This window comes from Pinus tabuliformis, chromosome 1_1 (assembly GCF_031772625.1).
Source record: "Pinus tabuliformis cultivar Carrire ecotype Pingquan chromosome 1_1, CPIR1, whole genome shotgun sequence".
NCBI lineage: Eukaryota > Viridiplantae > Streptophyta > Pinopsida > Pinales > Pinaceae > Pinus > Pinus tabuliformis.
The window spans coordinates 243,563,318-243,588,861 of NC_142297.1; the positions used below are offsets into that span (position 1 = coordinate 243,563,318).

The 25,544-nt window shown below is 38.8% G+C and overlaps 1 long non-coding RNA gene across 1 annotated transcript in view; it reads right to left on the bottom strand.

The window, feature by feature from the left end:
- Nucleotides 1–1,349: 1,349 nt before the first annotated feature.
- LOC149212433 (uncharacterized) overlaps nucleotides 1,350–25,544 on the bottom strand; it is an 80,983-nt gene continuing 56,788 nt past the window's right edge. The window contains exon 2 of the long non-coding RNA XR_016250769.1: nucleotides 1,350–2,234. This is a non-coding gene — a long non-coding RNA (uncharacterized LOC149212433). The remainder of the gene's footprint in view (nucleotides 2,235–25,544) is intronic.

A 25,544-nucleotide genomic window follows, 5' to 3' on the forward strand; every position in this document is an offset into this window, starting at 1 on the left:
TCCTATTATTCTACCAAACTCTTCAACCAGGTTCATCTATCATATTTTTACCTAATTATATCTAATAAACCATTAATAAATTATCTACATGTAGTTATTCTTCTTCAAATATATCTGATAAATTATAGAGTACAAATCTACACACGTTAACTACAAAGTTTACAAATATATAAAATAAACTAAACTACAAAATATACAACATATCTCAAATAACTTTAGAGAGTGTACATACAATATAACGTCGAGTTGGTAGTAATTCTCTCTTACATTTTCCTTTGTATGTGTTTTTCATTGCTGACTTATGTGTACATATTGGGACATTCCAAATGATAATGGGAACCTTGGTGTCTTACTAACACAGAACGATGATTGAAGTTTTGCCAAATCACATTCAAAATAAAAACCAACGAAACAAACAACATCTATTTTAGAGCTCTATTCATATAACATAGAAACGTAGAATTATGTTGAAGCTTTGCCGAATCACAGTCAATAAAAACCAACAGAATAAACAGCATCAATTTAAGAGCTATTCAAACCGAGATTGCAAAATTAGTGTCACGCTTCTATCAGCAGATATTGTTATTCATTTAACATATAAGCATAATTTTGAAAATTAACATCAAGCTTCAATCAGCAGATATTGCTTTTCTTCAAAATGTCGTAAATATTCCTGGTGTATTTAACATCACATCTGTTCAACTTGTATTTGTTTATAATGGACAAGCCTACTTCCAACTTCATCTGTATCTAACCAGAACAATGAATCTAACAGCTGTATCGTCCTCAACAGCATGAGCACCTAAAACTATCCATCTGGCCAATCAATCCTCTAATAATAATTGGATCTAGCAGGTACATAATTGTTAAACAGTTTCTTTGGCTTTTCTTGCAACCTAAATTCTCAAAGAAATCAAAAGCTAGCTAGATCTACACAATCGCTAATGGAAATAACTGAACGGCTAATCCAGAAAATGAATTTCCTCAAGAAGAAAAGTTTGTTTAACATCTATGACGAATACTCTCCAAAGCATGTCTGACATGACCCTGGAATCATAATGCCATATAATGCAGAAAAAACACAACTTGCCACACATCTTTCAAAGTTAATTTTTAAACAAAGGAAATAAAGGTTCTTCGGTCCAGAGGAGAGGATTAAACCTGAATACAGTTGAATAGCTTCGATTTCAGAATTTCAAGAGAAACATTAAACCATGTTAAAGACATTACCTTCACGTTTACTGCATAATAAATATTTCTTTAACCATAGAAAGCAAAATGGTTGCACAGAATGCCATCCTGCCTAGAAGAGCTACAAATATTTATGAATCAAGAAACTACAAAAGCCATAAGGGGAAAATAAGTTAAAGCCATCGTATTATTTATACAAATGGACCAAAATAACGAGCAGATAAGAACATCGAGTGACTGTTTCAGCGTCACAAACAGAATGCATACAAATATCATATTCAAAGCACCCGATTTCCTATGAAGATTATATATGCCACCATACAAAAACAAATAGATAGATTTTGTTAAAAATACCATCCTTTAAGAACTGGCCATTTAGCAATTGAAATGGAGTCCTTCATAGATACCATTAAACCAAAATTCGCCCCCACTCAAGAACACCACATCATGCTAATAATGGAAAAGTTGGTTTGGAGCAGGCAATGGATCTCTCTGAACATAATACACCAGCCCATAGCAAACAGATAGTTTATCTCAATCACAAGCTAAAACAACACCTGTCCCAGTTGCAATAATACTTTTATTTTATTCCTCAGGTCGTTGAACATCCTCAGTCATATCATCAAAGTGCCAGTCCTCGAATATATCTCTTCTAACTGCACGGCAGCGAACCAAACGAGGTGTACCAGGAGGGTCTTGACTGGTCACAACAGGGCGTGGAGATGCCTGCGAACTGGCTGCACTGTTTGCAATATCTGTAGGAGCTGTCATGGGAGTCCTCCTCCAGCAGTTCATTGTTGCTCCACATCGTCCTTCACCATCCGAATCTGAAACTGAGTAGCTCCTGAATGACTCTGATCGACTATTTACACCATGGCAAGCAAGACATGAAAGACTTATGGCTTCACAACATCGACTAGAAAATGGCAGCCTACGCCTCATCTTCGATAAACCAAATTTAACACACGACAATGGTCCTGAAGATAACTAAAACATGCCGTAACACTGGATGCAAGTGGATCTCGCTCCCTTCCTTTCCAAATCTGCACGCGTGAATGTCAAAAACTAAGAGTCAAATAACTTTATATCAAAAAAATTGCAAATCTAAAGAAATAAACTCAGAATTCAGCATGTGTGACGTACGAGTGCAACATGCCCGAGGAAAAGCCAAATTTTGAAAAAAGGAAACAAGGTAGTCTAAGTAATCGACGTTCTTGATCTTTTCGGGGGATATTTTCTGGTAGATTTTACTGGAAATCTGGCAGGGATTTCTTGGAATTGTGAGTTTGAATCTATAACCTGCCCAATCCTAGTGCTTCATGGTATTTCAGGACACTGAATCAATTTGTGCATTCAAAAATGCATCTAAACAGAAAATTCATTCTTGCAAAAAACTGCATCTCCAGATTCCGGCCCAAAAGACAAAAACGTCTGTTAGTTAGAATGCACCGAAGGAAACATAATAATGGTTATGGTATTGAATGTTATAGCACACCATATCGTCGTTTAAGTCCTAAAAGAAATCATAAAGCAAAATTTCTTACTTTTCCATTACCGAAGGACATGTATTGGATCAAGAATATAATATATTTTGGGAAGAGCAAACTCATATTAATCATATAAATATATCAAAATCTAGCTATAATGTCAAAGAACCACTTCATATATAGTAAGTGCATCCCAAATTTTGTAAAATTACGTGCTATAAGCTTGGTTCTTTTGTCAACTTTAAGTTCCTTCTGGAATATGATGTTGCTCCTTGGTTGGCAATATCCTTGCATGAGTTCGACAACCAATCTTGAGCAACCCAGGGACCATAGTACAAAAATATATACGAAAGAATGTCAAAATCATTGTATGAGAAAAGTAGAATTATCAACCAAAAATGGATGTAATGTTAGAGTTGTTTTCCATAAAATCCCTATTTATGAAGGTGTCCAAACCTCTCGAGTAACCAAGGTTCGCTACGAGAGACCCAAAAGTGTATTCAGATCTCAGCCCATGCAAACCAAAAAAACAATGTTGACATGCCCCTTACTCTTGGAAGTCCGACTGCAAACTTTGGCGTGTGCCTCTCTGATACTTCCGTTATTGTGTTAAAATATAATTAGTAATAAATATTGGTAACAATACAATAATTACCATTATTAATGTTTCAAGTATTAAAATGTGATTGGTAATTAATAAACATGTTAACATATCTAGAATTATATAATAGGCCTGTACTGCTCAAGTTGCTTCAACCTCGAAGTAGGATCCGAATAACACATTCCTTGAATAGACAAAGATATCATATTCTTGAACCAGAGTGCACAAGACTTCTGGACATCGCTTGCAACAATTTTTTTATAGAAGAATTGACCTCCTTTTACAATTAATGAAGCATTCCACAAGCAACACTGATCAGATGGAATGAATCTTGAAATAGCCTTTTATAAATCTGGTAATATCCTCTTAATTGACATCAAATAAGAGCAACTGGATGTCAAAATCCAGCTGTACATTGAATAGGTCATCACTGTTTATTACTTTATAAAGGAGTTTCATGGACAATTTGAGGATTAGAAGGGAAAATTTGAACTTTGAAGCTAATATTGAGATTATTATTCCATAATTATAGAACAATTGGAACCATTTAGATTTTTTTATTAGTTAAAAGAAAAAGAAATCACCAACAGAAAATTTAGAATCTAATTTTTCATTTCCACTTCTAGTAGTCAACATTGGCAAAGTCTAACAATTCTACATGTTTGTCTTTTTTGCCAGAATCCGGCAATACAATTCTTGGTGACATTGCTATTTTTCATTATGTGAAATGCATTTTTGAGCACATACGGATTCAGGGCCCTGAAAAATCCCTGGGGCACTCACTCAGTACAGATTTAACAACTCAAATCTGCAATTGCAACAATTGTTGGCTGGATTTTGGGTAAAACTCATCGAAAAACATTCCCAAAAAAGAACAAAATCTCAGAACATTTAGACTACGCTGTCAACATTTTGCAAACACGAGGATCTTGTAAACTAATAGGCTACCTGTTTTTGCCTTTTTAATTCGTTATTTCTATCCATTTAGTTCATTAATATGAGGCTAAAGGAGTCTTCAACAATGCTATTTGCATTGCATTCTATGACAAAATCAACAGGATTGGCTCCTTTGTTGATCCAAGTTCATGCCTCCTCTTCATCCCCCCAAGGAGTGGTTAGAGAGGTAAATGATCAGTGAATGGAACAATGTCTTTGTCATAATTGTTCTTGTTATTGCAAAATCTAGAAGGTTTAGTGCAATGCCTCACTAGGCAACCTAGGTCTTATGGCAACAACAAGATCAGACACCATTCTCACCCCCAATGGCCTTTCTCAAGTGTGTCAAATACGAGTATCCATACACCACCAATAAATATCCATACACCAGCACTACTTTTGAGTTGAAGAATGCAATTAAAGCTAGATTTTTCCCTTTTGATTATTAAATGCAATTTCTATCAATAGAGAAATGACATAACAAATGAAAATTACCATAAAATGCAAATTAAAACCAAACCCTAACCCTACTTAAGAATAAATTAGGAAAAAGAGGTAAGAATTTAAAATGATCACCTTTACTCAATTAGGCAATGGAGTTAATTAGGCAAGATCAATGATAGAGGTTCTTGGATGAAGAGGGTGGAAGATCAAAATGCTTCTCTTAATAACCCTAGCGATTTATTTATATGGGAGATTCAAGGTCAAAGAATGCATGCACCAAGTTCATTTGATGGATTCTTGAAAGAAAAATTTTGCATAACCACATTGTTGCCGCAAAATCTAGCAGGCCTTGGAGAGGGGTACCTAACAAGGCTATTAGTAGGCCAAGAGACAACAATGGGGTAGTGGCCCACTGTCACCATAGCCAAAACCCCCTGCTCTTCCAAGAGGCTGAAATTCCAAGTGTGTGATGATGAGAAACAAATGATTCATCTCCTCTTTTTATATGAGTACTAATGTCCTTTTTAGCCTAAAATCCCCTAAAACAATAAATTATGTCACAACGATGAGTTAGGTCACAAGCAAACCTACTAGCTTAAACAAAAACACAAGAATTTTCCCACAAGTGTGAGTTGTAGGGCCATATATGCTAAATTCATCCATGCATGAGGATTTCTAGGGCATGTGTTGAGGGCTTAGGGTGCCAAGAGTGGTGTAGAAGCCCTCTAAAATCCTCCTCTGAGGGTTCGCCTTTAGATCTCTATCAATCTTCCTCTATGGACCCCAAATTTTATCTTGGGGCAACAAAGGTGGTCTCATGTGCCTCCATATGGCCATAGTGCTTGTCTTTGCTCCAACATTGAGGGCTTACAAGGTGGTGCGAGCCCTCCCAAGTCTTAAGGGGTGAGACCATACTCATCTGCGCCATGGATCAACTATGATCCCCCACAAAGTGCTAAGGCTGGCTAGGGGCATGTTGGGTCTAGGTGCATCATCCTAAAAAGTCATCAAATGTAGGGCAAAGTGATGAAATGTTGTGGGTGTTGAACGTGCCCAAGGGTGTGTATGATGATCTATTGTTGCTTGGAGTCCCATGGCTTTCAAATCTTCACCTATGGGTGACAATATGCTTCTCTAGAATCCTAGACCCAGTTAAGGTGGCCAGGTCCAACTATGGAACCACCTAACAATCACATCACAAAGTCTAGTGAAAGCAACAAACCATCAGGTACAATAATCATTTTTACATCTAAATGACCAAACTTGAAAGTAAAGGGCTATTTGACACTTCAAATAAGACATCCCTTCCAAAATTAGGGATTTGAACTCGCAATGGTGTTACCTGCCTAGGTAGGAGTGGCTAAAGTATTAGGTGTTTCTAGCCCCCAAAGGGAAGTGACATTTCCTTGATCCAACTTTCAATCAATAGGTATCATGTGAAAAATTATGGTAATTAAGGGGAGAAAACTTCATGGCCAAGTGCCACGGTCAAAGGGACTAACATGATGGGGATCCACATCCCGAGTGTATAGATGTGAGGAGGGAGCAATCATGGATGCATGAGTTACCCACTCAACCTTTGTTTTTCCACCCCTCTTGTGCTCTTTTTACTTTTTCTTGATTTTTCTTTGTAATATTGTTCGTAGCTGAAAGGGTTAGAGCTTGCTTTGTATGATGTATAACAATTGTATTACCCCTTAATGATGAAGCAATTCATTTCCCATCAGAGTTGGGATATGCAAGGGTTCCTTTCATGATGTATAGGAGCGATATGGTGCTCAGGAATTGGGTGATAGCCATAATGGATGAGGTAGAGCTCATGGTAGGCTTTTGCCCATGTGCTAATGTGTATGCCCCAGCCATCTTTTGCATTTTAACATTCTTTATTTTATTTTGCTTGTGGCCAATATAAGATTTTTCCTTTCTTTCAGCTGCATTAACCTCCTAAGGCCAAGTTTCGAGCCCTACTTAGATATGAGGATGTATGGTGCCAAATCCTAGAGAACCAATGGCCATTTGAACCTGAAGAATGGAGGTGGAATATAGGGCTTGAAATGTAAGATGAAAAGTGGTAAGTATGGAATCAGGATAGATGGAACAAGATATCCCAATCAAGGCTTCCCAAGTAGTGTCCCTCCTATACCCATTGGTCCATTAGGGGAGATCCAACTGCACTAGGATTGAAGATTAAACCCCCATTTAAGGTGAAGGAACACAATCACGATCAAAACCCCTCCTCCTTCTAGGTCACCCCATAATCCATGCCAAAAGCCCAAAGTACAAACAAGCATAATGCCCTTGATTGCAAAATTAATAAAGTACCTTTTGATCGAAAGCCCACCTTTGTTCGCGTGCTCCTGTGAGGTGGGTGAGAAGTCATGTGACTAATGCAGGGGACAAAGATGAATGGTATATCGTCTTTGGCTAGTGGTGGCTGTAGGGTTTGTTGCCTAGCAGGCTAGAAGAGATGTTGGGAGAAAAAATTTCTCCTATGGGGTCACCCACTTTTGGTGGTAATGTTGTTGCACAAACTAGCAGGCCTAGTAAATAGGCTAAAGTTAGAGGGCACAACAACAATTTGGGACAAAGGCCCATTGTCACCACAGCCTATGTCCCCTTCTCTTCTCGGATTTTCACCGATGGGAGGAGTCCCAATATGGAGGAAATCACCTAGGATTGTGGCATTAATGATGAGGTCTGTAGTGATTTCAGAAGCCCATTTAAAGGAGAGGCTCAATATGAGGCTCACTTGCTCCAATGAAGCTTAATGGCTCTCTAAGAAAGACCTAAAGGAGTAGGAATCAAGATCTAGGGATTTATGATGTTACAATAAGGTTAGGTATACCTAGAGTCAAGATCAAATGATATAGGACCTCTCAATAAGCTCTTTAAAATAAGCAATTGCTTCCAAGAAATGTGTTGCTAAAATCAAGAGACCTAGGTTGGGTCCACACGAGACCTAGGGTTTTAGGATTTATCATGAAAGGGAGGCCTCCAAGGAGAACTCTAGGTCAAGCTAGGACAAGGAAAGGGTTAAGAATGATCAAGCTTTGATGGGAGATAACCCTCAAGAAAGTCTTTCACTATGATGTCAAGATTAGCCTTCAATGTCTGAGCTAGGGCTTGGTTTTTCTCACAAATGAACCGTTGAAATCTCGTGAAACCTTGAAGATCTCTAGGAGAGACACCAGCGCAGAAGGTTATCCAAGCAAAATGGCAAAATCATCCCTCTAAAGAAATTCGCATGATTCCCTAGCAAGGTCATCCCCGAAATTTTTGGGAAGAAGAAAAGATAATAAAGGAAGGGTGATCACCAAAATTTCTTAGACTAGTGCCTTCCCCTTGGGCAATGGAGTCTTTATGATTCGAAATTTAGACTAATTCGTTCCTCAAGGAGGTTGAAAAATGATGCCCTAAAACCTATCTCTCAACAATTACCCATCAAAGATCAATGAACTTTCATGGAAGAAAAGAAACTTCAATCCACTAGGAACATTCTTCTACTTGTTATCAATGAGTAACATGCACAAATTTGCAATCTAACAATCTTTAACAATGATATTCAGCAATTAGGGCATAAAAGAAAGAGCTAGTTGCATAATTTCCACACATTAGACATTATTCATGAAAAATTATTTTACACAATTCACTTACAACAAGAGATATATCCAATCCAAGATCAAGACAATGGCTCCAAGAAGAAAATCGAACTAGCCTCCAAAGATATCGAATGCAAGAAAAGTATCTCCAATAGTCATCCAAGAAGAAATGTGAATTACTCAAGAAGAGCTAATCCAAGAATGTGATGATCATCCAATACAAAATGAGGCCTCTCTTATTTATATGAGGCTCCTCAAGTTTGATTTAGCCTAATTTAGCCCCTAACAATATTTTAATGTACAAAATAACATGTCTTTGGTGACAAGCCCACCAAATAGCTCATGAAGTGAAAGATAAGCCATCCAAAGCTAGCCGAAATGATAAAATAATGGTAAGAGGGTCGTTGGAAGGCCTGAATGAGTCCTCAAAGTGCCATGATGAAGAGGAGGGCTCCATAAATGATGATCAAGGGGGTGGCCCCTTGATTTCCAAGAAAAACATCATGTGGTGCTCCCAAGTGGTTATGGGGCACAAGCAATGGTCTCATGGGTCTCCAAGTGGCTCAATAACAAGTTGATGCTCCATCAGTGAGGGCTAGAAGATGACACATGCCCTCCCTTGTCTCCCTAGAGGAAACAAAACTTCATCTGGGCCATGGATCAGCGACCAAGTTCGAATGCAAATGTGTGGTCGGTTGGGCAATGTGGTCCAAGTGCATCATCATCTTTGTATGGTTGGGGCACGAACAAGCAATGTGTGTGGTGCTGAAGAAGCCCATGGTGTGGCAATCAATGCTCTGCAATGACGGAGGCCCATGGCTCTCAACGCTCACCCTACAAGTGCCATTATGACCCTCTGGAGGGCTTGGACCCCGTATAGGGATACCAAGTCCAAGATGAAGACCCACCTGCAATCCTTTATAAGGTCCAACACGTTTCCTTACCCTTCAGTACAATTAATCACTAGTGCAATTAAGTAAATAAGCGTGTTGATCAAGGGAAAAAGTGGACACTTCATAGTGGCATCCCCTTCCAAATGGGCTTTAAACATGTACAAATGTTACCTTGCTCGACAAGAGAGGTTAATGAAGGATCCTATTAGGTGGTTTCAAACTCTAAGGGGGTGACAGGTCCATGGTACATCCATCAAATTGCAAGTGTCATGTGAAATAATGGAACGGAGTGGGGGCAAGAGGGAAGGATCCAAGCCACGTGCCATGGTACAACGGTAGCTATGATGAAGGAAGCCCACACATCGGGTATATGAATGTAGGTAGGAGGGAGTAACCATGGTACACGAGTTACCTCGACTTTTGTTTTTCCACCATTCTTCATATGCCTTTTGCCTTTTATTGATTTTTCTTGATTTTACTACTCGAGGCTCAAGGGGATGAGAGCATGATGCATAATATGTAGCAGTGAATACCCCCTTAAGGTGGGGCATTTCATCGCCCACTAGGGGTTGGGACAATCATGGGTTCCTTAATGATGCAGGGGGAACTCATAGGGGGCCTAGGAACCAGGGTGATGGCCACAATGATAGGAGTAGAGCTCATGTTTGGTTTTTGCCCACACGCTAAATTTTATTGTCCCGACCATATTTTTCATTTTACGGTACATTTCATGTTGTATGTGGCCATATTATGCTTTTATCTTCCATTTTAGCTACATCAACCCTTGAGGGATTATTCCAGGCCTAACCCAAGGTGTGGACAAGGGGAATGGGAGGCTAACACCTCATGGACCCAATGGACAAATGTGGACCCAGATGGGGAAAATGTGAAATGGGTTGTAATGAGAAAAGAGGAGTGAGAAATATGGTATCGGGAAGCGCGACCATGCAACCAAAATCATGGTTTCCCATTTAGTGCCACTCCTAAAGATGGTAGCCAATAAAGGAGATCCCAAGGGACTATGATACAAGATCAACCCCCAGGTTGAGGTAAGGGAAAAAGAGTACCGTCAAAGCCTATTCTTTTCGTTGAATCCCCCCACTAATCCATGCCGAAATGTGCCCAAGAGAAGAAAGCATAAACACCCAATTACATAAAGAAAAATCATACCTTCGGTGTTAGATGGTCCACCTTCAAACATATGATCATAACAGATGAGCGAGGGCACACAATAGTTGGCTCAAGTGGCGGAGAAAAGTGGCACATTGAGTTATCAAGTCGCTGCAAGGGGTTGTTGGTTGTCCACACTCCATTTAGAGATAAGTGAGTGAATGTGATGATGATAATCTAAAAGTGACTACCCTCTATTTATATGATGGAAATCAAGTCACTTTTCACAAAGTTACAACAAAAAGACCCAAAGGTTTGCTTGAAGCATTCAACTAGGCCTAAAGGTCACACGCTGACCTTAAAATTAATTTACAAAATGATAATACATGAAAATACATCATAAATCCTCCACATATGTAGAGGAAAGGCTCTCCAACATGACATCACCCTACAAAAATGGATATCTCCATCAAGCAAGTGGAAAAATGGGTCCAAGAGTGCTCCTCACTCCAAGGTACATCATCAAAGTGCATGGGTATATCTCCAAGTAACATATACTCTACCATGATGTCATCAAAAAGGAGGCTAACATCACCCTTCTAGGGCATATATGGATGATGTGGAAAGGTCATATTGGCATCAAAGGCATGGTGTTCTTGTTAATTTTAAATAACAATGGTATGTTCTATGCTTAAGACAATTTACTTTCAATGTCCCTTTAGCAGCCCAATGACAAATTCCAATTATATCCAGTAGCAATCACATTAACTTATAAATATTGATAGTAAATGCAGATAGAACATAAAATCATATGTAGAATACAAGTCAAGACAAGAGGACACAAGATGTGGCGCATGCCAGGGACAAACCCCAATGTGGGGAAACCCTTTGATCAAATCTTCTTATTATTTTTCAATAGTTCAGCAGAGAGAGAGTACAAATATAAGCCCAAAACAGATATGCTAAAACAGCAGTCAAATCAGCCCTAACCAGAAAGTCAATGGTGGTCAAAGCTACCCCAAAACATCCTCCAAACAGCAGTCCAATTCGGCCTTCCAAGAGAGTCAAAGTCAGCTCAAAATCTTCAGTCAAACCCAATCAAAGGAGAGAGAAGTCTGCTGTAATTTTCTGCAGTCAAACATAAAGTCAACATTGGTCAAACACCTCCAAATGCCTCGATTTTTGTGCCAATAAATGCGGCCTAGGAAAAACAAAATTCTGGCCCAAAAACCAAGGTCAACTCTGGTCAAACACCCCTTGGTCAACGATAGTCAACACTCTGCAATTTTGACTTGTTCTGCCCAGAAAAATTTGGCCTCTTGCCAGATGTGCGAAGTAGAAGAGAGAAGCCTCCAATGTTGTTTGACCCAATAAAGAGAGAGAAGAAGATGTGATGAGATGATGATGTCCAAATGAGGAAAAGGTCTCTCTTATTTATACACAACGTTGAGGGTGAAGAGACACATTTGTTGGTCTTCATGAGCCTACATTTAACTGGATCCGACCTTGACAATTTGTCCATAGGAGAAATAAATTCATAACTCCATTTTTGCTTATCAGAATGAGATTATCTTTATATCAAAATTGTACCCCTCTGAAAGAGGAATCCAATGCAATAATCATCTCCATCATATGAGTTGTCCTAAGGTGGAATTTGGCCCTGGTTTCCAATTTTAACACTCCCTCTCAACTAGGGAGAATTCCACCTGTCAATCCATCATCATGCCAACTTGTCATCTTGTACCATCATGCCATCACTGCTCTGCTTTACTGAACCATGAAGTAATAATGAAGAAGAAGTGATCGAGAGTATATCATACCACTCTCCACTGACTAAAGTCAGTCCTTAATCCCAGATCAAGTTGTTGAACACCATCCATCCTATTCATAGGGAGTACGGCAGTACACGATGCGTCCATCAATAGTGTTATGGTCCCTAACCAACTTTTCCCAACTCATTGGCCAGATGAAAGGTACTTCCCATGAGTTTTGGACTCTATGGGTAGGATGTGTGTCAGGGCATCAACAGGAGAAGGTGAACCACTCATCCTACTCATATGCCATAGGAGAAGTTGAACCACTCATCCTATGCATATGTCAACTGTAGGGGAAGGACTCACCCTACATGCATGTGTCTGGGTAGGGGAAGGTGAACCACTCACTCTACACACATGTCAACCATAATGGGGTATCACAGGGGAAGGTGAACCACTCATCCTATGGTCGCTCATAGCTAGCTCCAAGAAGTACCCCACGCCCCCAGGAGCTCCCAGAGCTCTGTGTCCAACTCATACGAGACCCTCATAAGAGGGTCATTCCACGACTCCAAGTCTCTCTCAGAAGAATAAGAATTTTACCTTCCTAAGAGACTTCGTGAGAATGTCAGCAACTTGCTCATCTGTCCTGATGTGTTGGAGCCTAACTGCTCCCCGTTGTACCATAACCCGGATAAAGTGGTACCTGATATCGATGTACTTGGAGCAGTTGTGGAAAATGGGATTCTCTGATAAATGAATCCCACTCTAGTTGTCGCAGAAGATCACGGTTGTATCTAGCATGTTCTCAAATAGCTCACTGAAGAGCTTCCTCAACCAAACTGCTTCACAATAGGCATACTTGCAGTAATGTATTCAGCCTTGGCGTTTCTTAGTGCAACCGATTTCTGGTTCCTTCTCATCCAAGATATAGAAGCAGACCCCAAAGAGACACAACATCTGTTGGGAAAAATACTGAGAGGGGGATGCTGAATCAGTATTTTCAAATCAATAACTTTTTCATTTCATATTTTGATTTCTATACACGACTTTACTGAAAGGAACCTGCATGTGTATGCAACTATTCTTAAGACAACCAGCGTACATCCAGTAAACTTATGTTTCAGTTAATTCATCATTTGTTTGTCTTTTTTTTTTTTGGTAGGTAAGCACCCACGGGGGATTTGAACCAGTGACCTATTGCAAGGAGTGCCTTAACAGTGCACCCATTCACCGTCAATCCAAAGCCCCGTGGGCTATCATTTGTTTGTCTTCATCTAGTGCATCAGTATTTTATTAAACATTAGATAGACAGTAACCATGTGTTGTAAGAACAAAATAAACCATCACACATAAGCAACACATATGAACACCAGGATTTAAGTTGGAAACCCAATGCGGGAAAAAACCACCTGCTGTTGTCGTCTCTGGAAAAAGATTTTTACAATCTTGTACTAGTGCAGACTCATACCAGTACGCAGACACCCACCTACAGAAGGCTACAACCTTTTCACGTTCTCCAGCTCCTACTGGGAGGGAGCTCCAACCCCCTGATCTGATTACCAGCTACTACTGGCAGGAAGATTCGACTTCTTCACTGAAGGCTCCAACCCTCAGTGACATCGGTGGACCACGTTTCATAAATTTTCACACTGGATCTAATATCAACACTTAAGCTCAATATCAATAATCAAACTGTAGCTCATCAATGTAATACAACTGAATCAACCAATCACTAAACCCAATCAACTGACACTTAATCGAAACTCAACCAATCAACTGGAACAGTTAGATCACTATAACCAGTACAAAGAACTGAACTCAGAATACTGTATCAACACACAAAATCAACTACAACCCTAATCATTCAAATGCCAAAATGTATACGCTACTTTACTTAAGGCAACCTGCGTGTATATGCACTTTTCTGTAGAGAAACCCGTGTACCGATTTTAATATACTGAAAACTGAAAACTTTTAATTCTGATTCAAACACAGAGTTTACCAGAGATATACTGAAATATTTTGTTAGCTTACAGAACTCTCATACAGCCAACAACATCAATAATCTTTTCAACCAATCAGCATGTAGACAAATTCAACTTCATCATTCAATCAATTCTACTTCAGACATTATCACCCAACCCAGATCAACATCAGGACTTCATTAACAGACAACAGAGAAACAGTAGAACTAATCAGGTTGATCAATCATTTATGAACATAAACCCTTACTTTATATACGCGACTTTGAAGAAGCAAACCCGTGTGTATACGTGCTTTTCCCAAGACCAACCAGCGTATAGATCTACAAATTTTGACCTAAAACTGTGCAACTCTTCAGAAAGACCCAAATCATAATATTTAGAGATAAAACATGCGTCAACACTTAGATCTAGTTAATCCATGAGCAGATCATACAATGAAAAGTCATTTCAAGTCTCGTGATCCTGATCCATCATTGTGTTCATCGGTGCATAATTATTTCAGATCTACGTGACAATTATGGCCCTTACAATGCAAATATACTTCAGATTGAAGTATTCATCAAAAACCCTTTCACATGCACACTTAGCACTTTGATCTTCACATCCTTATATGGTTTAGTCCTTATCCAATACCACAGGTCAAAACTACACTAGTGCCAGTGGTAATCTTTGACAAGATCAATATCCGTTGTCGCACTCATTACTATGGGCCAATACCATGGTAGAGACCCCTGGTATTTAGAATACCATGGTGCAAAAACCATATGCTACTTTGCTTCACCAAACTTGTGTGTACACGCGACTTAGCCTTGATGAACCCGCGTATAGATTTTCAAATATTCACCTGTATCAAACTTTTGATTCTGATCTGTAAACCTTTGGCCCATCATTCTGGTATTATGTTCCATTATTCTGTCACCTCTGAATTGACCTGTGGATTCATCTAGTTACCATATACTTGTTTTGTTACAAGTGAGTTGCCATCAAGGACAACACATGCATCAGAATGCCAACAATCTCGCCCTTTGGACTTGATGGCAACCATGTTGGTGTTGATCACCTCAACTTGTAGAAACCTGTTAGATACATCAAATAATCGTTATTCTAACACCAAGATATTCTTCCCCTTTGACATCAAGGGCAAAGGGCGGACCAAAGCTCCCCTTTGGATGTGATTTGCACTATACTGTATGTGCTCCCCCTGAGCACATGCTGAATCTTTAGAAAGATTTTCAAATGAAGAACATGACTCTATAACTCAACTGCGTATGACCTTTCTATCACCAAGGACTTAGTTACATCAGTCACCCAACCAAGTGGGGATACATATTTGACTCAACCACTCAACCAAGTGGGATTACATTTTTGACACTACCACCCAACCAAGTGGGATTACATATTACATCAACTTCCCAAACACAGTGGGGTTTCAAAATTCATCATAAGTCCAAAAGGACTTGACCACAATAGTCCATACATGGCTGAATTTTACAATGAGTACATCATAGGTCTTTATATGACCTTTACATCAAATGACATTTATAACAAAGACCAAAGATATAAACAAGATCATGATAGTTATCAGCAACTATCATACACCATATATGATCTGCACCATAAGCATCTGTCAGCAGCATCAAGAACAACAACCTGTATATGTCCATCATCAATTCACAAGGTAACACAATGTAGCTTTAATATCATCAACCTGTGATTAAATATGCCGCATACAGAGTTTCATATATATCTGCGATCAACTCATCCTCTTAACCTTTATCAAGATCAACTTGCTCTTTTCTATGTTCATAAAAAACATAGCCTTTTATGAATCAACTAAGCATATGCCATATCTCCAAATAGTAATGCCTATATCTTAACAAAACCATTCACATCATATCATATACATGTGAAAGCACCATAGTCATCATCCATGACCACAACATCATCATCAAATCATCGTAGCAAGAACTACATGTTCTTTCCTCAACAACCCTCAATATATCAAACATGTATCATTACTAGGAAGTTTTCTAACATCCCACATTAAGGGAATTTTGAGGTCTAAAATGGGCCTCCTACAAAAAATGTACAACCAAAATAAACTTTATAAGAACCAATAGGATTCAAGATGATGATGTCAAGCATGGGGGATGATTCACCATTTTTGGAGTAAAAAAGTAAAAAGATTAAAAACTAATAAAATAATAAAACTAATTTTTCAACTCGTATTTTCAACTTATCTCCGTAAGGTTTTACTCAAATTTCGAGCGGGATTGCAATCACGTTTTTCATGTATTTCTCATTTTTCAGGTAGCAAGGTCCATTGAAAGTATGCAACATGGGTACTCATTGCACGAGGAATCAAATTGTGCATCCAACGAGTGTTTCCGCTCGAAATTTGAGTAAACCCACAGGGAGATAAGTCGAAAATATGAGTTGAAAAAAGTTTTTTCCTTTTTTTCCTCTAAAATTTGATGATGTAATCTAATCCTATTTTATTGTTTCCACTATTATTTTATAATTTCCTTAGGAGGCCCATTTTAGACCTCAAAATTCCCCTAATGCATCTGATAAGAATCAACCATAATAATCAACATACGTGAGAACCAAGCCTATCATCATAAAGTAAGATAGGAAGAAGTATTCATCATTTCTTATCATCATCATTATGTGACTAAGTAATCCATGTCTCCAAATAGCCATGTCTTCAAATAGCCATGTCTTCATGAAACCTACAATATTAAATAACATCATTCCCTTGGCCAATTTTCTTCATATAAGATCTTTTATACCAACATCGTGCAACTTAAGTAATCATCCATGTGATCCTTACCTTGTAATGTATCTAGCTTCTCATCAATGAGAAAAGCAAACCATGAGCTCACAATCATTTGTCAAACTTCCGTGATACCATCAAAAGCAACAATCCTCAAACATGTGAGAGCCAAGAACCATATGAATCCTCATCCATAACTGCACCATATGAAATTTATGCATCTTTGAAGGCATGATGACAACAACATAAAAGTAATGAGTGATACTTATCATCATCAAATAATGAAGTTGTGTACTCAAGCTTTGTTTTTCTCCTTGAACTTATGAATATCACCATGTAAGCAACATAACATATGTACTATATGCATCATCAAAAGAATCATCCATAAATCTGATCAATAGCATCAAAACAACTATGTGGCTCAAGCAATATATAAGTATCATCTGTGATTTTATCATAGGCAACCCATTGCCGCAGCATATAGCATGATGCATCAGTTAAACACTTCAACAACATAAGCATCATCAACATTGATAAGCATCATTACGTACCAAGGACTTCTAAAGCAAACATAATGCCAACAATGCATTATTAGAAGCATAGAAAATAACCCCCCTAAACATGTGCCAACTGTTCACTGTTAGATCTGATCATTTCATATATTAGTAAGAACCATCAAGGCATCATCATCAACCAATTATACATCAAGTCATCAACAACTTATGAGGACCAAAAGAATTTCTAAATAGCATCAACAGACTGTAATCATCAACCATCAAAATAGAAAAGACAATTGACAATTGACTGAACCATATCAGACCCTTTCCCTAAGTCTGTCCCACTGTTTCTTCATCAAACCAAAGTATACACCACTATACAGTTTAGAACTCGTGTATACATGCGACTCGTATTCATAAGATCTGCGTATAGAAAGGGAAATACTGAAATTTCACACTTTTAGCTCCTCCTGAGTCTATTGTGATTGTACCTGGTCCTAGATATTTTGCTAAAACATTAGTTCCAAGAATATCATTACCATGATGGTTCTTCATGAGAGAATCCATTTTACTCTTATCTCCAGTCAAGTGATGAGAACATCCATTATCTTTGTACCATTCATCTTCGTCTTCGAATGGAAAGAGAGCAAGACCACACCTTATCTGTTCTTTTTTTTCTTGCTTATTGGTGGATCCATCTTTTTCAAATTTTCTGATATTAATGTTCTTATTTGGTTGCTTACCATAATGTCTATGGCGATCCATAGACTTGTTCCTACATTCTTTTGCTACATGCCCAAACTTGTTACAAGTATAACATCTTGTATGTTTCATATTCCTTCTATAGCAATCAATGGCTTTGTGACCAAACATATTGCAAGAAAAACAAAATCCCTTAAAGTACCTGGAAGCTGATAATCTTTCTGTGAGACGGTTATTAGCTTGAAACATTATATTTCTGCAACTAGCTGCAACATGTCCAAAATTATGACATAGAACATTCAACATTATTGATCAGAGGAAAAAATCGATTAAAACTCATATAGTTAGGAGTAAATGATTTCCTTTGAAGACTTTCTTTCCTTGGTTGTTGATGGGGTTGACTTCTTATCTCCTTGTTGAGCATTTCAGTTTTTGCATTAAAATTCCTTGCCTCGACTTGTGAGCTAAATTCACCTTTAACAGTTTCATGAAAACCAATACCAAATTTGATGGTAGGAGACCTTTGACTACAAAGAATATTAACCAAAATCTTAGTACTATCTTGAAATCGCAAAAGTTTATCATTTTCTTCTAATTTACCTTTTAAGATATTTACCTCATCTTGATATTTCTTTTCCTTTTCTAGATACTGCTTCTTCATGATTTCTTCAACCTTTCTTCCTTCCTCCACTTGTTGTTTTAATTTGAGAATCCCAATTTCTTTTTCCTCAAATGCTTGAAGTAGTTCTTCATTCTACTTATTTGATTTTTCATGGTCTTCTTTTAGAGAGACAACCTCAGTGTCAAGACCTTTACCGTAATTGGTTCTTTTTTTAAGTTCCTTGGTTGTTGTATCATTTTCATTCACTTGATTTCTTAATGATGTTACTTCATCCTGTAGCCTTTTACATTGATCTTCCTTTTCCTTGTACTGCTTCTTTATTTTGTTTCCTTCCTCCAACTAAGTTTTTAACCTAGTAACCTCCTTTTCGCAGGTACATTCCCTTTTATCAAATAGATCTTGTTGATCTCTAATTTTGTCTGTAAGCCTTTTAACTTCTACTTCTATGGTCATTAGATTTCTTTCACTTTTACCCTAAGAGAAAATTCAGTTGTTTCATTGTCACATTCATTACCTTCAATTTTGCATGAACGGGGAAAGGTATCACTAGAGGACCAAAAATCAGTACCTAATAATTCTTTTGTTTGATCATCTTCATTCTGAGGTGATTCTGAATCTGAATATTTTCTTCCATCTAATAGACAATTGTATCTATCACGGTCACTGTCTCTTTGAGATGTCTTCTTCTTTTGAGGTGCTTTCTTCTTTTGCTTCTTTCCCATTGTCTTGACAGATCTCCTTCAAGCGATAAAGCTTCTGCCAAAGGACCTACTTTGATACCAATTGTTGGGAAAAATACTGGGGGGGGGGGGGGGGGGGTGAATCAGTATTTTCAAATAAATAACTTTTTCATTTCATATTCTAATTTCTATACGCGACTTTACTGAAAGGAACCCGCGTGTGTACGCGACTGTTCTTAAGACAACCAACGTACATCCAGTAAACTTATGTTTCAGTTAATTCATCATTTGTTTGTCTTCATCCAGTGCATCAATATTTTATTAAACATTAGATAGACAGTAACCATGTGTTGTAAGAACAAAAAAAACCATCACACATAAGAAACACATATGAACACTAGGATTTAAGGTGGAAACCCAATGCGGGAAAAAGCCACGTGTTGTTGTCGTCTTTGTCTTCTTTTTAATATAAAGAAAAACCTTTTTACAATCTTGTATTAGTGCAGACTCATACCAGTACGCAGGCACCCACCTGCGAAAGGCTACAACCTTCGCTCGTTCTCCAACTCCTACTAGAAGGGAGCTCCAACCCCCTGATCTGATCACCAGCTATTACTGGCAGGAAGCTTTGACTTCCTCACTAAAGGCTCCAACCCCCAGCAACATCCATGGACCACGTTGCATAGATTTTTACACTGGATCTACTATCAACACTTAAGCTCAATATCAATAATGAATTGTAGCTCACACTGTAATACAACTGAATCAACCAATCACTGAAACCCAATCAACTGACACTTAATCAAAACTCAACCAATCAACTGGAACAGTCAGATCACTGTAACCAGTACACAGAACTGAACTCGAAATACTGCATCAACACACAGAATCAACTGCAATCCTGATCATTCAAATGCCAAAATGTATATGCTGCTTCACTTAAGGCAACCCACATGTATATGCGCTTTTCAGTAGAGAAACCCGCGTACCGATTTTAATATACTGAAAACTGAAAACTTGTAATTCTGAATCAGGCATAGATTTGACCAAAGATATACTGAAATACTCTGTTAGCTTACTGAACCCTCATACAACCAGCAACATCAATAATCTTTTCAACCAATCAACATGTAGACAAATTCAACTTCATCATTCAATCAATTCTACTTCATACATTATCACTCAACCCAGATCAACATGAGGACTTCATTGACAGACATCTGGGAAACAGCAGCATTGATCAGGTTGATCATTCATATATGAACAAAAACCCTTACTTTATATTTGCGACTTTGAAGAAGCAAACCCGCATGTATATGCGCTTTTCCCCAGACCAGCGTATAGATCTGCAAATTTTGACCTAAAATTGTGCAGCTCTTCAAAACTTCAGAAAGGCCTAGACCATAATATTCAAAGATAAAAACATGCATCAATACTTAGATCTAGTTAATCCATGAGCAGATCATACAATGAAAAGTCATTTCAAGTCTCATGATCCCAATCCATCATTGTGTTCATCGGTGAATAATTATTTCAGATCTACGTGACAATTATGGCCCTTACAATGCAAATATACTTCAAATTGAAGTATTCATCAAAAACCCTTTCACATGCACACTTATCACTTTGATCTTCACCTCCTTACATAGTTTAGTCCTTATCCAATACCACGAGTCAAAACTACACTAGTGCTGGTGGTAATCTTTGACGAGATCAATATCCATTGTCGCGCTCATTACTATGGGCCAATACCATGGTAGAGACCCCTGCTATTTAGAATACCATGGTGAAAAAACCACACGCTACTTTGCTTCACCAAACTCGCGTGTATACGTGACTTGGCCTTGACGAACCCATGTATAGATTTTCAAATATTCACCTCTATCAAACTTATGATTCTAATCTGTAAACCTTTGACCCATCATTCTGGTACTTTGTTCCATCATTCGATCACCTCTGAACTAATTTGTGGATTCATCTAGTTACAATATACTTGTCCTGTTACAAGTGAGTTGCCATCAAGGACAACACATGCATCAGAATGCCAACAGCATCCAAACATGCTCTTACGATTCAACATATGTATATCCATGTAGTCTCGAATCCCCGACAGTGTATCTCAGTCCATAGAGGATTGTGCCTCGGAGATATCTCAAGAGATTCTTGGCAACAATCAAATGAATGTGATGAGGCTCGACTATATATTGACTCAATTTATTCACAGCGAAGCATATGTCAAGACGGGAGTTGACCAAAACATCAGTGCCCCCACAAGTTGACAATACTCGGTATGGTTCGCCAGTCTGAGCCCAGCAGCACTTCCACATAGCTTCTTGAAGTTGAGTTCCATCAGAGTAGTCACGGACTTGCAGTCCACCATCCCACATCTCTCAAGTAGCTTCAAAATATATTTTCCTCGAGAAAGGAAATTCTCACCTGGCTTTTGTCAGACCTACAACCCTAGGAAATAATGCATCAGTCACAGGTCCTTCATCTCGAACTCGGAAGCCAACTCCCTCTTGCTTTGATGAATGAGAGGGTCATTGCCTTTTAGAAAGAGATCATCCACATAAAGGACTAGAATAAGAGGTCTGTCATTTTCAACCTTGAAGTATAGGTTCGGATCAGCATCACTTCTTGTATATCCCAGCTTCATCAGATAGATATCGATCATCTCATACCAAGCCCTAAGGGCTTGCTTCAACCCATAGAGGGATTTCATCAACCTGCATACATGTGTCTCACGATCTTGAACCTCGAACCCTTCAGGTTGTTCCACATATGCTTCCTCCTTAAGCGAACCATGCAAGAAGGCAATTTTGACATCCATCTAACGAAGGTTCCATCCTTGCGAAGCAGCAAGAGCTATGATCGAATGGATGGTGGTATATCGGGCAACTAATGCAAATATCTCATCATAGTCTACTCCTCCTTTTGAGAGAAGCCTCGAGCTACAAATCTGGCCTTGAATTTCTCAGCATCTTTGTGTAGATTTCGCAGTGTGTCCAAGAAATGCAATGCTCTGCTCACATCAACCCAATTCATAACGAGTAAATGGGCGGAGAAGCCTGGTAACAGGAAGCCATGGCTGCTTGTGCAAGATGTTGGCAGAAGGCCTCTTCATTGTTTGGCTTTCTTCTTCTTCACAGGAACCTGGAGGAATACCCCCTGCATCTCCTTTCCCTCCTTCGTGGCGCCAAATGGTAATGTAAAATTTGTTACTTTCTATGGATCAGGGGCAGGCTTGTTCTTGCACACAATCGATCTCCATCCATGTCTATCATTTGTTGTTTCCAATCCCCTCACAAGAACCTCCTTAAAACTGACCCCCATCTCATCCATAACGGTCAGGCATCGTGGAAGGGGAGGGCGACAGTAGAGGGACATACAAAGTGGTGGTGGTTGGTGAGGACAGCCATGAAGCGGGGATAGTGGAAATATATGATTCTGCATTCAAGTCATGGAGAATTGCAGGACACCTGCCACATGAAACTCCCATCAGCTCCATGTTTGATCTTGTACAACCATTTTGAAGTGACCACAAACATATTCTTGGGTCTAGGAACCACATCGCAAACATCATTCTTCATGATTGACTCATACTCTTCATTCATCGCATCCTTCCAAACCTGTTGCTTTACAACTTCTTCGAATGTACAAGGCTCAGATTGTACAATGGTACTCATGGCAACTAAGTAGCCTTGGTACCTATTCTTCTTCTTGCTTTCACAAATTGTCCCCCTCTGTGCAATGTGTTTCTCGACGTCTTCAAGAGTATCTTTAAGCCACAAAGGCCTCTTTCTTGTAGTAGAGGGATCACAAGGAGGTGGATCAATGGGATCCATCGGTCCTTCAACATCAGGCATCTGTTCATCTGACAAAGATTCATCCTTCTTTCTTGCATCATCATCATCATCATTGTTCTTCCTAGGAATAGGAAGATTTCGAATCTTTCTAAGTGCAGAATCTTAATCAAAAGTGACATTGTGACTTAATTCCACTTCCCTTTGACTAGGCACATAAATTCTATATGCCTTCAAAGTTTCACTGTAGCTCACGAATGTTCCTTTCTTCCCAAATGCATCTAGTTTGTTTCTTTTCTCTTTCGACACATGAAAGTATACGGGACATCCAAAAATTCTAAAATGAGAAACATCAGGTTTCTTACCGGTGAATACTTCTTCGGGTGTCTTGAAGTCCAACACTTGATGTGGGCATCGGTTTTGGACATACACAGCGGTGTTGACAGCTTCTCCCCATAAGAACTTTGGAAGACCTTGATCATGAAGCATAGCCTAGGTAGCTTCAATGATAGTACGATTCTTTCTTTCGAAAACACCATTTTGCTCAAGAGTATAAGTGGTTGTAGTCTCCCTCTTAATGCCATCTTCTCTACAATAGTCTTTGAAGTCATTAGACTCATATTCGGTCCCATTATCAGTCCTCGGAACTTTTATCTTCTTCCCTATTTGATTCTCGACCAAGGGTTTGAAGAGGAGGAACCATTTCAATGCTTCATTCTTCTTCTTTAAGAAATAGATCTATGTCTTGCGAGAGAAGTCATCCACAAAAATAGCATAATACAAATATCCACTCAAAGATGTCATGGGAAACATACCTGATAGATCAGAATGGACCAATTGAAGAATATTAGTGGTTTGAGTCTCAGTTGAGGGGAATGGTCCCCTTGTATGTTTTCCAGCTTCACATCCCTGACAAACACCTTCATGAATCAAGTTGAATTCGGGCATACCTGTGACCTTCTTCCTTACATCGAGTAAGGCTTTAAAATGAAGGTGAGAAAATCTTCGGTGCCATAATTCGGATTGAAGAGAGGTGTCACAAATCATAGCTCCCAACGGACTTCCTCCAACTTGATAGAGACCTTCAACTCTGAATCCTAGAGTGAATGCATCTCTTGGATTCCTTTGCCAAAGACGAACCTTCCCATCAACGAATGACACCTTAAAACCTTTATCTTCCATTGCAGAATTAGAAACCAAGTTCTTTTTCAAGTCAGGTGCATATAACACTTCTTGTAGGTGAAGGGTTTGACTTTGATTTAAGTGAAGAGTAACGGTCCCAATTCCTTTCACAAGATAGGTGGCATTGTCCCCAAGTATGATCTCCATATTTGTCTTCTTCTCAACCAGGTTTGAAAGAGCTTATTTATACCCAGTGAAGAGCCTTGAGGCACCACTATCAATGTATCTAGAGGAGAGGCGGTGGAGAGGGAAGAAATAAGATAAAATTCTTTTTGCTTTACAACATTAACTTCATCATACCTGGCGTTTCTCGACTTCTTGGGAGGATGACCACCTCCATTTTGAGTAGTAGGAGCATTCCTCTTTCCTTGTTATTAAAGTTGTTGTTCCTTCGATTGCCATTGCCCTTGAAGTTGTTATTATTGTTGTCATCATCTCGTGGAGTATCCTTCTTGTGAGGACACTCTCTAGCAAAGTGGCCAAACTTGTTACAATTGAAGCATCTTCCTTTTCTTCCTTCTTTGAATCCCTGCTTGAACCCTTGTCCTTGATTCCTTGGACCAGCATTGTTCCTTCTCTTAGAATGAGCGGAGAAGGCAGTAGGATTGTTTCCATTTGAGGGCTTGTCTCATTCCATCATCCTTATTTCTTCTTGAGTGCATCTGGCCAATAGTTCCTCATATCCGGAATCCTGTCATTGTTAAGAATGGTAGTGTTGAACACATCCCAATCTCTTGTAAGGCCCCCAAGTGCAATAAGAGAGAGTTCCCTATCACCAATGACTTGTCCAATAGATAAGAGATCATTCTTGATCTCGGTAATCCTCATGAAGTAGGATTGGATGGATTCAACTCTATCCATCTTGATATCTTTCAGCTTGTTCTTGAGAAAGAGAATTTGATTTGCATTGTTCACTTTGAACATCCCAACCAGCTTTTCATAGATCTCCTTAGATGTTTCCAAATCAGAGATATATGCAACCAAAGGCTTATGAATGGAATCAACAATAATATTCTTAGCTTTTACCTCACATTTCTTGTACTTGGTTTGTGCAACAGCGGATGCATTTGAAGGAGGCTTTGTTATTCTTCCTTTGACATAGTCCATGGCATCATTCTCTTCCAAAGTCAAATCCAAAGTCATCTTCCATGCATGATAGTCAGATTTGTCCTTAAGCTTGTCCTCAGATTTGAACAAAAATGTAGTCGTCATTGGGAATCGAGACTAGTTCCAAGTCCTTGTCCAACAGCTTCCTTTAGTGATTGTTTTGCTTTACTCT